We start from the raw sequence: 12,150 nt of genomic DNA, 5'->3' as shown, positions 1-12,150 counted from the left end.
GGGGGAGGGATTGCATTGGGAGTTATACCTGATGTAAATGACTGGTTGATGGGTGCTGATGAGTTGATGGGTGCAGCACACCAACATGGCACAAGTATACATATGTAACAAACATGCACATTATGCACATGTACTGTAGAACTTAAAGTATAATAATAATAAAAAAGGGAAAAAATTAAAAAAAAAAAATCTATAACTAAGATCTGAGTCCTGAAGACCTTCCTCTGGAGCCTCAGTAAATTTACTTAATCTAAATGGGTTCAGGTGCTGGAGTGATTACCTTTCTCTTGTCTCCTGCTAAATTACGGAGGTCTGGGGAGTTTCTTCAGATCCCTAATAAAACTTGTTTACTCCCAGATGGGTCCTGTTAAGAGTTAATTCATTATTTTGTCATGCTTTAAGGCCCAGGAAAGGCCTAGGCAAAATGCTTGGTAGGCTTTTGTTACATTCCAGCCTTTGCATAAGGGCACTGGCTCTTTCAGCTTTTAATATTTAACTTAACTACTTAGTCAGTACTGAGACAGTTGTTATGGAGGCCTGTGTGAAACCTGGCCTGCCACACAAGGTTAGGGAAAAAAATGGATTCAACCAACAGATTGTGTCTTCTCCCTAAGAAATCACTTTTGCAATGAAGAACCAGAAAGAAGCCTTTTTAAAATTACAATTTGAGGTGAGAAATGATTCCATTTAACTCTGAATTGAATGAACTCTGACACGTTTATACTGCATTTTCCAGCAATTTGGGATAAAATTTAATACTTTTAAAATATCCTAATAGCGCATCGCTACTACTACATTTCCTTGCTTTTTATTACCAATTCCACTGCTTTAGGTTGCTAAGAGATCAAGTTCTAGGTTAAAAATTAGAAAACCAGGCTTCTGTTTGCATGTCTGTTACTGACTGTGTAGGACTTGGTAGAAATTCTGCACATCCATTTGTTCAGAAAAATCATTTTTTTAAACAACTTCACTGCTAAAGAATCAAATATAAGAATCTATTGTCGAGCATGAAATTAAGGAAAATTACTAGTAAGAAAAGAAAAAAATTGATTTGGAAAATTTTAAAATTATTTTATTTATAGAGCTGTGAGCCATAGATCCCAAAGCCTTCCTCTGTGTTTTTGTTTAATAGCCTTGTCAAGATATAACACACATATTACACAGTCTCTCCGTACACCCTACCCCTAGGTAACTACAGTCTATGTTCTGTCGCTATAGATTTGCCTTTTGGACATTTCATATTAGAATTGTTACAGGAAAGGAGTGCCCATCCAGACCCAAAGAGAGAGTTCTCATGCAAGAAAAAATTCAGGGAGAGTTCATAGTGTAAAGTGAAAGCAAGCTTGTTAAGAAAGTAAAGGAATAAAAGAATGGCTACTCCATAGGGCAGCCCTGAGAGCTGCTGGTTGCCCATTTTTTTATGGTTATTTCTTGATTATATGTTAAACAAGGGGTGGATTATTCATGCCTCCCCTTTTTAGATCGTATAGGGTAACTTCCTGATGTTGCCAGGGCATTTGTAAACTGTCATGGTGCTGGTGGGAGTGAAGCAGTGAGGACGACCAGCGGTCACTCTCATCGCCATCTTGGTTTTGGTGGGATTTGGCCAACTTCCTTACTGCAACCTGTTTTATCAGCGAGGTCTTTATGACCTGTATCTTGTACCAACCTCCTGTCTCATCCTGTGACTTAGAATGCCTTAAATGTTTAGAAATGCAGACCAGTAGGTCTCGGCTTCATTTTACCCAGCCCCTATTCAAGATGAAGTTGCTCTGGTTCAAATGCCTCTGACAGAGTAATATAATATATAGTCCCCTGTGATTGACTTATTTTACATGGCATAATGTTTTCAAAGTTCACACATGCTTTAGCATGTACCTACTTCTTTTTATCATTGAATAATATTCCATTCTATTAATATTTATTGTCTCTTCATCCATCAGTTGTCATACATTTGGGTTGTTTCCACCTTCAGCTATTATGAATAATGCCCCTGTGAACATTGGTTTGCAAGCTTTTGTGTGAATATATGTGTTAATTTTTCTTGGGCAAATACCCAGCAGTGGAATTTCTAGATAATGTGTAAATTTGTTTAAATATGTGAGGAACTGCCAGACTGTTTTTCAAAGTGGCTGTACCATTTTATACCCTCAGCACATTCTCTCCAACACTTGTTATTATCTATCTCTCTCTCTTTTTTTTTTTAACTATAGGCATTCTGGTAGGTGTGAAGTGGTATCACATGACATTTTGGGTTTGCATTTCCCTAATGGTGAATGATGTTGAGCATTTTGTAATGTCTTTATTGGCCATTTGTGTATCTTATTTGGAGAAATATCCGTTCAGATTTAAATTCAGTTATTTGCCATTTTATTTTTGAGTTGTGACAGTTAACTCTGCTTTTTCCCAAGCTTCCAAGTCCTGTAACTCCTGGCACAGGGCTGATTTTACCTGATTATACAAAGTATCCACTTGTTCCCAGCAAGCCCTCTCCTGGCTATCCATTCTAGAGCACAAGTTCCTTGATTTGTAAAAAAGGTCTCCATGGTAAATTTAAGCTGGGGATTCAGACTAAGCAAAGTTCTTTTCCAGAGATGAATGAACCCACTTTACATTGTCAGAAAATGAAAGCTATGCATCATTTTCTGCAGATGCCAGAGAACTTGGTGGTGATTAATTTACTGCCCCAAAGAGCTTTAAATTTTTCAACTACAGGGCATTTTGTTAGTTTCAAATGCGATTTGGTTTATTGTCTATGTAAATGCCTCTTTTTCCATATATTTTAATCTCTATGTCATCCCAATTTCTTTCAGAAACAGGAATAACAAATCTTTGGGGAAATAAATACAGGAAAAATGTGAAAATGGTGCTAACAAATTTTTATCTACCAGAAAATTTACTTTTTAATCTTTTCATGTCATAGAAAATGATCAGTGTCTCTGGGAATAAAGTCTAAGGCTACATGTGGTATATCAAATTGTAAAGGTACAATTGTATTCACCAACAACTTACAAATTTTTATCTACCAAAAAATTTACTTTTTAATCTTTTCATGCCATAGAAAATGATCAGTCTCTCTGGGAATAAAGCCTAAGGCTATATGTGGTATATCCAATTGTAAAGGTACAATTGTCTTAACCAACAAAAAGGAAGTCATAAAGTCTTTCTAGATGAAAGAAGGTAAAGAATAGAATGAATTTTTGAGTTAATGAAAGTTACAGTAATTTCCATCATTTACAGTGACCTAGGGCTGCATCTCTCCCCATTACCTGCTAGAGCCTTTTGTTGTGTGGTGGTATCATGTAGTATCCATTCTTCTACACTGTAGGTAAGGCCTAGACAAGACTTTAGATTAGATTCATATTGTTGGGGGGTGGAGGAATGGGTTAGATACAGCCTCTCCCTTTTAACAGTCACCTGTCTCATATTATCTCTTCCAGTTCCCATGTTCTTCACCAGGTTACTTTTAATCAAGTATTCATTTATCAAGTTACTCCTCCACCCTCTCAGAAATATTCACATAGCATTATAAAAGAAGAAAAAGCTTTCATAACCGAGAGAATGTATTTCTCATACTGTGTTAGCATTCTTCTAGGGAAATTTTTGTTGGTTTGTTGAACATTTTTTCCCATTTTTTGAAGATGGTAGCAGGTATTCTTCATAGTCCCACTCAAAAGAAAAAAAATATTCAAAATTGACTTGCATACATAGTTTTTTCATAGCTTACCTTTTTTTTTATTAAAAACCAAGGCTCAATTTGACAACTCACCTAATTAATCCCCCAATCATTAGTTTTGATGAAAAAGCCAGTTTTACATTCCATAGGAAATTTACCATCATGGATAAATTATGAAAAGAATATGTCAAATGCTTTAGGGAGTTTTAAAAAGAGAATAATAAAAAACTTTTTTTTATTTAACAATAAAAGCATCTCAGTAAAAATGCAAATAACCTCCTAGCACAATTACTTTGAAAAAAACCCACACAAATTTTAGTGTTTAATTATTTGTTTAAAATATGAGTCATAATACTATACAAATAAAAGTTTTGCCGGCAGTAACTTTGGTTAGTTTTCTAATGTTTAATATGAACTGTATATTTCTGGCCCTGAGACAAGTAAAAACACATGATGGTAGCTGTGATTAAGATAATCTCTTACTTCTGTAGCTTGTCTCCTGGTCTCTTGGAAAACTCGGTAGGCAGCTGACCAATCTGCTACTCTCTATGCATTAATTTTGTAAGAAAGGGACTCTAAGACAGATTCTCCATGGACTGTAAACTTTAAGAGGGACTTTCTTCACATTAGTTTAATTTCCTGGTTGTAGATTTGTTATTTTTTTAATGGGTGGGTTTCTGGCCTTTTCAAATCCTGAAAATCATTTTGCCTATAACTAGAGTCATTAGAATGTTGATTACAGACACAAAAAATTTAAAATTAAACCAGAAATACAATCAAACTAGTATTTTTTTTAGAGACAAATCTCATGTAATAAGCTTTTAGTTACAAGGAACAGAAAGTTCAACCCAGAATGGCATGAGGAAAAGGGGAATCATTGGTTTAGTGTAGACTCCAGAGCTATGTGCATCTTCATTTATATCAAGTGGGAACTCAAAAGGAAGTTCAGTTACCTAAAAATTTCAATATATAGATTTGAAGCTCTTCAGCGATGATGAGTCAGACCCAATCATGTGACCAAACCTGAACCACCTGGTATCTGAGGTTTGAAAAAATGTAATTGGATTAAGCTCATGCGATCACTCTCAGAAGCTGGACATAGAATCAGACTTTATCTATGTCAGTTTCAATGCTTTTGGCTACATGTAATAGAAACTCAACCTCAAATTAGCTTAACATCTAAAGATATTTAGTTAACACTAAATATCTTATTTATTATCTTGTTATTTATCTTCCTTGTTATTATCTTGTTATTTATCTTCCTATCATCTTTAGATGTTATCATCTTAGATGTTAACATCTACAGATAGATGTTAAGATAATAACCCCTAAAGATAATAGGAAGTTTAGAGAGATTACACTTTCCAAGCATAGTGAAATAGGATTCCAGCTTGTCTGCAATTTCCTTGGTCTTGGTTTCCTCCATGCATAGTAAAGTGTTCTACCATGAATCACCAGGTAAATAGGGCAAACAATTTTAGTGAGAAAAATAAAAGACACCCACAGTTATTTAATGCCCAGTCTTTACCTGTCTCTGTACCAGGCAAATACATGCAATACCTAACCCTCCCAATTATATCCACAGAGAAAGCAAGACATTGAGAGGTTTGGTTGTATGCCCATACTTGCATGTCTGTGCACCAAGAAGCAAGAAGCCAAAGACAGATGCTTCTGACTACAAAGACCATTCTCACTTTACCATACCATGCAACAACTTGGACTATCAGGTAGGTATATAGATAGAACCTAAGCTATTACTAATTGAGAATATCATTTTGCAAAACTGCAAAGTACATAAACCCAATTAAAGACAAGGACATGGGGAAGGCATGTCTTTTTACATAGACTGACGAACATGTGACATCCTTTTCTCTTCTACTGGGTGTTCCAAGGGCAGTGTGCAGTCTGAGTTTCTGAGGAAGCAGTTTAGAAAATGCTCCACTGCTTTCGTCTTCACAAAATAGACATATAAACTACAAGGTAGTAAATAAACTGTAATCCTGCAGACAAATTCTGCTTTCTGCATTCTTCACTTTTTTCTCTAATTTGTTTGGCTAATATCTGACATAAACTTGTGATTGAACATAATATATATGTATCACACAGAGTCCTCTTGTGTGAAATGCACATTATTTGTAGGGTTGAGCTATGCATGTATATTTCTTATAAATCAAGTATGTCAGTGGTCTCATTCCATTTCATTAATAAGACATTCAGCTCTTCTGACCAGGCTAAAGGGTTTTTCATGAAACTAATCTGTAGCTATAATCCAGTAACATTTTTACCTCTCAAGTGCTGTAAACAATTTATCATTTCAGAGTCTCTTATCAAAATTTAAGAATTCTAGGTTTCTTTTTTTTTCTTTTCCATAGGTTATTGGGGTACAGGTGGTGTTTGGTTACATGAGTAAGTTCTTTAGTGGAGTAAGTTATTTAGTGGTGATTTGTGAGATTTTGGTGCACCCATCATCCGAGCAATATACACTGCACCCTATTTGTAGTCTTTTATCCCTCAATACCCCCCCACCCTTCCCCTGAAGTCCCCAAAGTCCATTGTATTATTTTTATGCCTCCGTGTCCTCATAGCTTAGCTCCCACATATCAGTGAGAACATACAGTGTTTGGTTTTCCATTCCTGAGTAACTTCACTTAGAATAGTCTCCATTCTCATCCAGGTCACTGCAAATGTTCTTGACTGTGGAGAATTCCCTCAGACACTAAGCCTGGTAACAAATATCTCTATGGCTACAGTGTGTCAGGGTAAAAATAATTGCATGTTTAGAACAAGCATCCTGGAAGCTTTCCACAGGGCTCATCTTGTTAAGGAAACTACTTCAACTGAGTTTTGAAAACCAGCACCTGATTGAAACAAGAAAAAGAATGTTCCCTTTTGGAGGTGCCTTTTTCTTTGCCTTTGGTCTATGAGCATTTTGTTCACTAAGAGCAACATACAGTATTCAGATTTTCTGCTGGACCTGGTAATACACAGTTCACATATTTTCCCAGTTCTCCAGGTTTTGTTTTCAAATTTAGTGAAAAGCTACTCTCTCTCAACCATTTGATATTTTCAAATGTTGCTGTGAAATATCAGGGCTTGCATCTTGAAGGACAAATCTCTCCCTTTTAATTCCTCTGTAACTGACATGCAGGATTTTGTCTCATTCCCTCATATTTAAATCCATTCTTTGGACCTAATAAAGACCTATGGATGCATCAGGGCCACTGATAGGTCAGGAAGCATCTGGGGCTTCTCTTGTTAATTTATCCTATCAGACCATATATGCCTTCTTCAAGTTTCAGGGTCTATCAAACTGGATTCTATCTTTTCTGACTCTCTTCAATAGTTGAAAAGGTAAAGTGAATAAATAGGAAGGATTAGGAGGAGAATGGGATGGAGACAAAACAGAAGGTGCTTACAGAAAAGATATCTGAAGTATCTTCTCCCCTCAGGTGTGGATGTAAATTGTAGGCGAACAAGGCCAGCTAAGTAATTGAGGCAGAATAGTGGCCCAGCTACTCTTTGATAAGTAGCCACTTCCTGCCTGCCTGCCTATAGCGCTTAGTAAAACATGTTTTGCTTTCACCTTGAAGAATGTGCTGATATAACATCTCTATGAATAATGAGCTGGACATGTGAGAAATCATCCATAGTAAGGGACATTCCATAGCCACCAGGCTGTGATGGATGTAAAGGACTATTCGCAATGATTGTCTTTTATGAAAACCTCATAAACCTACTTGTTTGTTGTTTTGTTTATTTGCTTTTGTTTTTGTTTGCCTGAGGTGTTCATTTTTGGGGGAAATTTTATCTGCTCAGAGATAGCAAAAGAGAAGTCCTTAGGCTCAGCTAAATCACATTTTTCATGTGTTTTAAAATTGTTAAGTCACAATGCCTTTAGTTAGAACATGTGCTCTCAAGTTAGTTACAGAACCCCCCACCATTTCCTACCAGTATATACCAGCAACTCCTCACATTCCCATTACCTTCTTGGCCGCTGAAAGCATTTAGGTTTCCCCTTCCTGCCTCAGTTAGGTCAAGGCACTCTTTTTCCAGAATCTAATGTTTTATATGAAACTATCTTATCCTAAATCCTCCAGAACCATTGATTCATGAATGATTCCTCCTTTTGTGAGTGCATTCATTCAACACCGTTGGGATTGCTTTGTGCCAGGCACACTCTGCTACATCTTGAGAAGATACCAGTGTGTTTGAGACATTGTCCTTATTTGTAGAAGTTTAGAATTTAGTCCGGGAAGCAAACGTGTTTGTCTCCAGAATAAACATTTCATAATTGAAGGGTCATCAATGGATAGGGAGAGGGAGAGTCGGTAGAATTCGCTAAGAAGTGACTGGTGCCTGAAGACCCATGTATATTGTTGAAATTTTAATTTGTTGTAGTGAATGGAACAACCACATAAGACAAGGCTTGACCTCACTCCTTCCCCATAGCCTCAGTCAGTGACAGGTGAAAATTATAATTTAATTGAACATCGCCTAGGAGGGTAGATAACTATATAAAACTTAACCATGTTATCTACTATCTTTTAATTTTCAGGAGTTTATGTAACTTAATTTTTAAGATAAAACATCTTGAACCAAAATGCTGAAGGCTGAGCTGTATCTGAATATAAATTCCAGGTATTCTTTTCTCATCTAGGTATCTTGGTCAGCACTACCCAATAGAAATAGAGAGTCATGAATATAATTTTCAGTTTCCTGGCAGCTACATTAAAAAAGTTAAAAGTGGCTGGGTGCAGTGGCTCACGCCTGTAATCCCAGCACTTTGGGAGGCTGAGGCGGGTGGATCACCTGAGGTCAGGAGTTTGAGACCAGCCTGGCCAATACAGCAAAACCCCATCTCTACTAAGAATACAAAAAATTAGCCAGACGTGGTGGCAGGCGCCTGTAATCCCAGCTACTTGGGAGGCTGAGGCAGGAGAATCTCTTGAACCCAGGAGGCGGAGATTGCAGTGAGCAGAGATTGAGCCATTGCACTCCAGCCTGGACAACAAGAGTGAAACTCCGCCTAAAAAAAAAAAAAAAAATTTAAAAGCACAAGGAAAATTAACTTTAACAATATATTTAATTTTACCTAATATATTCCAAAATTTATTTCAACATTAAATTCTATGATAATAAGAAGATATGTGCACTCTTTTTCAAACAAAGTCTTTGCAATCTAGTGAGTATCTTACATTTATAACACATTTTCATTTGGACTAGGCCCATTTCTAGTGTTCAGTGCTACATGTGGCTAGAAGAGCTGTTCTAAATGCTCTTAGAGCATCTGCAAATATCTTGGAGCACGCGTATGTGTTAGGTAAGCAAAATGTTAGACCTAAATAATTTAGCTACTTTATCCGTTTAATGTTCGGAGTTTCGGAAGTAACATATTTGCTAGCTGATTAATATTTTTACTCAAGTAGAAAATAGTTTCTAGTGGTTCCATCTTAATCATGGCCATTTAATTCATCATAAACTTATTTCAAGAAGAGGTTGCCATTTGCACAGTTACGGCAAACTCTTAAGCTGAGAAGAAATTTGATTTTCCTTGATTACATATAAGCATGTAAAATTCAGTATTTGGACTTAAAGAAAACCTTTTGGTATGATAGAATACCGAAATAGATTTCGTTTGATGAACTCTATCTTAATGCGGAGATATTGAAGTCCATTACGAAATTAGTCCCCATAAATTTCCTTTTTTCTTTCTTATTGTTATGATTATCAAATGCTGATTCATAAACTAAATGTCATAAAGATTTATTTAAGTTTGAGGACAAATCTTCACAGCCAATGATGAGTTTTTCATTATTGAATTTTATTTTCCTGGTCATGTACCTTCTGCCTTTACTAGTGTACTGTGTGCTTGTTTTTACCACGGCACACTGCCTAAGTGTTCTGCAGCTCCCTTAATGAGAACTATGTTTTGAAGAGTTCCTTAAGGCTGTTTATTAAGATGGCACTTTGTTTCTTTATTTGTGCTCTGGACACATAAATATTAATAAAGCTATTCAGCCAGTCACATATTTTTAGACCTCCGATGTGTCAGACATGGTTATCTTAACAGATTTATCTCTATCCCTATATCCCTCTGATGCCATTTCACTTAGCCAACCTACTTAATGCAATTGCCTAAAGGGGTTTCTACTAAGAAAAGAGTACCAAGGAGGGGACCAGATGTTTCACAATCAAGCTTACAGAGCAATTTCCTAGATTTCAGCATATGCAAGGCTATAGGAAGTGATTTAAAAGTGTTAACTCATGTAATCCATTTAACCTCATTAATAAGGTTTAATTTCGTCACAACCTTATGAGAGGAAGAGTATTATTTCCCTCATTTTTACATATTAGGAAACTGATGGTCAGAGATGCTAAGTAACTTGCCCCGCAGAGGTCGTGAAGACAGGAGCAGTCCTCAGTGATCTCTACCATCTGGCCCCTATAATCCTCTGGGTCATAGATCCTGAGCCTGTGGGAGTTAGCCTGCGGATTCAGCAAACAGCAGATGAGGGAAAGTCAGAAAACCTGACCTCATGTGAGCAGGGACCCCTGGGGAATGGATTTTAAAAAATCTTCGGTTTATCAAAGGTGACCAAACTAAAAGAAAGAGATAGCTAATACCAGGGGCGCTGTGTATAGTTGGATAGGTTGTCTACTGTGAAGCTGAAGTGGGCATCATTCCCCATTCATTTGGTATGAATGATGCTCCCTAGGGCTGTTGGTACAATCTACATGAACAGACACACTGGTCCTGCTCAGGACCACTTTCAAGTATTTTATGTATTTGTTTCATTCTCTCCTTTATAGATTTGTAGTGGTTTGGGGCTCTCCCTGGAGGACATACAAAATAATCAGACTTTTAAACAAAAAGATAAATGTGTCCCTGGCAACAGGTATTATTTTGAATCTCAATAACATTAGAAGCTAGAGGGAGAGTAGGTTGAATTGCTTTTACCCAAGCAAGGCACAAATTGATGGCAATTCAGGAAGACAGTCCAGCCCGGGCAATCCCTTCGTCTGTGCCTTTCTGCTTTAAGCCTGCTGCTCTAACATGCTGAAAAGCAAGAGCCGTCACAAAGACTAGGTTTCACTTCTCAGCTCCAACATGTGCTCCTACAAATCAGTTTTAGGTAATAACCAAAAATGGAAGTTCAAGATCTTGAAAGAGGCCTGTACAGCATCAAAGAGTATAAAATCTTTAGAAAAATAGAAAGTTAGGCTGTTTCTCCTGAACTATTCCTGCCTTTCTCTCTTGAGCACTTGTTTTTCCTTCATCTGCTTGTTTCTTTCTCTTGTCACAATGTTTCCTCTTCCATCACTAAAACCCTCTTTAGGAAGGATTCTCATAAGCAATTCCTCTTGTGGCATGAACAACTGCTAATAAGGTATTTTACACTGGTCAGCATTCCGTGTTTGCAGAGGACTGACGTGTTGTTGCTTCATTCGTTCTTCACAACACCCTGGAACATGTGGAGCAACATTAAAGCCTTTTACCCTTTTACTGGAAAACTAAAGACTGGATCTTACAGTCTGTAATTAGAAGAGTTGGAACTTGAAATTAGAAATCTGAGTTTTTGGGCTCCTAATGCCAGACTGGGTCCCTATCAAGCTATTAAACCCTGTGAGGGGATTTCAGACTTCACAAAAATGGTTCATTTTCCCAGGATTCTGTCACAGTCAACCTTAGGGAATCCCTAACTGTGAAATTCCAGCCTGCTGGGGCTTCATCTGGGTAACAGGGGGCCCTGCAGGAGCTATTGGAATTTCATTGTTGGTTACTGGTTTGCCCGGTCAGAAGGCAGGACTTCAGAGACCCTTGACGTTCATAATAATAGTTAATACTCGGGGATGGGGATTGGCCTGTACCAGGTGCCCTCCTTTTACCCTCATTGCAACCTTAGAAAGGAAGTACTCTTAGTAGTCCTAATTCATAGGTGAAGAGTACCAAGCTTAGGTACTCTTCAAGAAATAGCCAGGTACCTAGTTTAGGACCACCTGAGAGCAAGGAACTCTGTTGCTCATTCATCACCTGTGGCATAGACACTCTGAGCACTTACTCCCAGTAGCGGTGAATTTGACTAGCGAAATAAAATAATGTCCAGTTAAAAGCACTGCATCACATACTTTTTTAGTGGGAGGAAACCTTACGGGTGTTAATAAAGGAAAAGAGAATATAGTTAGAGCTAGAAAAAAGAAGGCTGCCATCCCATCCCATCGCCTGTCGTGTGAATCATCCATGTGGATCACTGATGCGACTCGAGGTCACCGAAGGGACCCGGCGGGACTGCACTCACATGGGGGATGAGGCGGCAGGAGTGGACCGAGTCGCTGAGGCCCATCCACTGCTGGTGGTCGGCATAGTCGCCGCGGCGCAGGAGGTACTGGAGGCCCGAGTAGTTGGGCAGCTCATAGAGCATCCAGCAGCCGCTGTCCACGCGCACGGAGTTGCAGCGGCTCAAGTAGGGCTGCAG

At 37.9% G+C, this 12,150-nt stretch overlaps 1 pseudogene; it reads right to left on the bottom strand.

Annotated features, from left to right (window-relative positions):
- The window catches only part of LOC105529414, a 39,576-nt pseudogene that overhangs the window by 19,897 nt on the left and 7,529 nt on the right, over positions 1 to 12,150 (bottom strand).

Source organism: Mandrillus leucophaeus, unplaced genomic scaffold, assembly GCF_000951045.1.
Source record: "Mandrillus leucophaeus isolate KB7577 unplaced genomic scaffold, Mleu.le_1.0 Scaffold763, whole genome shotgun sequence".
Lineage (NCBI taxonomy): Eukaryota > Metazoa > Chordata > Mammalia > Primates > Cercopithecidae > Mandrillus > Mandrillus leucophaeus.
This window is presented reverse-complemented; position numbering and strand designations above follow the sequence as displayed.